This window comes from Solanum tuberosum, unplaced genomic scaffold, assembly GCF_000226075.1.
Source record: "Solanum tuberosum cultivar DM 1-3 516 R44 unplaced genomic scaffold, SolTub_3.0 scf00106, whole genome shotgun sequence".
NCBI classification, from domain to species: domain Eukaryota; kingdom Viridiplantae; phylum Streptophyta; class Magnoliopsida; order Solanales; family Solanaceae; genus Solanum; species Solanum tuberosum.
In genome coordinates, this window is record NW_006239032.1 from 434647 (window position 1) to 437145 (window position 2499).

The following is a 2499-nucleotide window of genomic DNA, read 5'->3' on the forward strand; positions in this document are numbered from 1 at the left end:
TAATTTTATATTAAATAAAAAAATTGAAAAAATAAAATTTTGTATCACATGAGAATTATATAGAGTAATTATTGGGAAAAGAAATAAATGATTTATATTATGAAATAAGAATAAAATAAGAAATAATAATATAATATTAAGGAGAGAGAAAAAGATTATTTTTCAGATAGTGAAATAGAGAATTGGGTTGGAGTTGGTTGTCTAAAAATATAGAGAACTCTATATTTGGAGAGTAAAATAGAGTGTAGGGTTGGAGATGTCCTAAGCGTCCTACATGACAAATTTAAGACTATAAAATTCAAAATACTATTTTTTTCCCATAAATTATGTGTCTAGTCATATTAAAACAAACAAAATTAAAACCGATGGAATAATAAATGCTTAAAATTCACTGAACTTACAAGAAATTAACCTTGAAAAGTTAGGCTTAGTTTGTGTTAATTTCTTTGACTTAGATATGCTTCAAAATTCTGATGGTATTTTATTGTTACTTTTATTGCAATATAAGTTATTGTTTTTTTTACTTTCTAACCCAATTTAAGTTGATTATATTCTAAATTTATCCTCAATAGCAAGAATTTTCCATGAGGTGGTCTTCCATCTCAAGGTTTATATGAAGAAGAAAGGCACCAATGTGGATTTCACTAAGAAATGGAACCAATTATGTATGAATTTTAAAGATTATAGACCTTGTATTATGATTTATGAGCAACCCTATTATTATTAGGAAAAAATGAGAATGTATCTCAAAATAAAAGAGCCATCGTTGACTAAAAATATGTCCAGATTCATTATCTAAATATTAGTGTGAAAGAAATGTTTATATATAATAATAACCATATTGAAGAACCATTATTTTAGAAATATATACAATAATCTAGCTTATTTCTAGCAATTGGTTTAAGATTAAGTGGGTTTATTGTCTCATTAAAAATAAGAAGGGTGTATTATTTTCCAAATCCAAAATGTTTAGGGGGTAAAGCGAATTTTTATGATGAATTTGATTGAATAATTTATAAGAGAAAAAACTTCAACTTGAGTGACATTATTGATATAAAATAAAGTTTAATGACTTTATAATGTAATTTCTGAAAGTTGAGTGATATTTTGAGATATGTACTCTCCGATTGTCAACATGATGTAAGGGTTTATGATGAACATTGATCTCATTCCTAATTTAAGTTTGTACATATTAGAATGGGGAGAGTACCTTCCCAAGTTTTGGATATCTTACTAAAAATAGAATCTTTAATGGAAAGGAAGAACACTCTTTTCTAAGATTCTATCCTATCTTGGATTATCTTCTCAAGTTAGTTACTCCATGAATTATGATAGGATGCTTAATTTGTAGGCTTGACATGTATACACTAATCAAGCCAAACCACCAGCACCATAGGTACACGTAATTTTTTATCGAACTTAAGTTTTACACTTTTTTTTTATTCCTTAAATGTTTTTTTAATGTCTAAGTTAGATATTAATTTTGTCTTATTTTAATAAGTTTATTTTAAAAGATTTAAAAATAACAAAAATAATATGTGTTAATTTAATTTTAATTTAATAAATAAGCTAGTATTTCTTAATTATAATTTAGAATAGCTATACATTTATTCTTGTATTTTTATTAGCTAATATTTTTATAATATTTATTATATTTAATTTTCTAAAAATGAAATAACTTACCACTACCCTCACCCCATTACCCCTATTCTCCTCTATCTCCACTACCCACTCACATTTACTACCCCACTTCCCACACACACTACCTCAACTCCACTCACCCTCACGCCCACGACACCCCTATACATACTACACTAATACACACACACGGGAAAAAAAACGGAGACACAACACATCACACACAAAAACGTACCGGAAAACAGAAGAAGAAAAATTCAGCAAACATACTTATCCTCCCACACATACAGCATACGTATTCCTCTTCGTATTACATATATATTTTTTTTCCTTTTCACTCAAAAACAAAGGTTGAATTCGAGATTTATTTTTGCGGTTTCAAGTTTGTGGCTCTTGATTGTTAGTCTTTTCTTCTCGTGAACTAATTTTCACAAGAGGTAACACTTATTTATATTCTATTTTTGTATGATGTTATGCCATGATTGTGCAAGAATTGATTTCAATATATTAAAGTTGTTTAGATTTCGTATGTGTTTAATCTGTTAATATTCTTTAGTGTTATAATATTTAAATATGTGTGAACCTGTTATATTCTTAAGTTTAGAATAAAATTTGTATAGTATGATAATTATTCATTGTATGCTAAAAAAGGGTATGATATTTACTTATTTTTATTGGGCGTGTGGATGTTATATTTTACTTTTATAAAATAGTTGAGGTTTTAATAAGATACATTTCAAATTTTTGTGTTAGTTGTTCTCCTCTACGTATGCTTATTAGTTTTTTTTTATGTGGATTATTATGGATCATTTTCTGGTATAATAATGATTATTAGTAGGTGGTATAATTGACATCAACTCG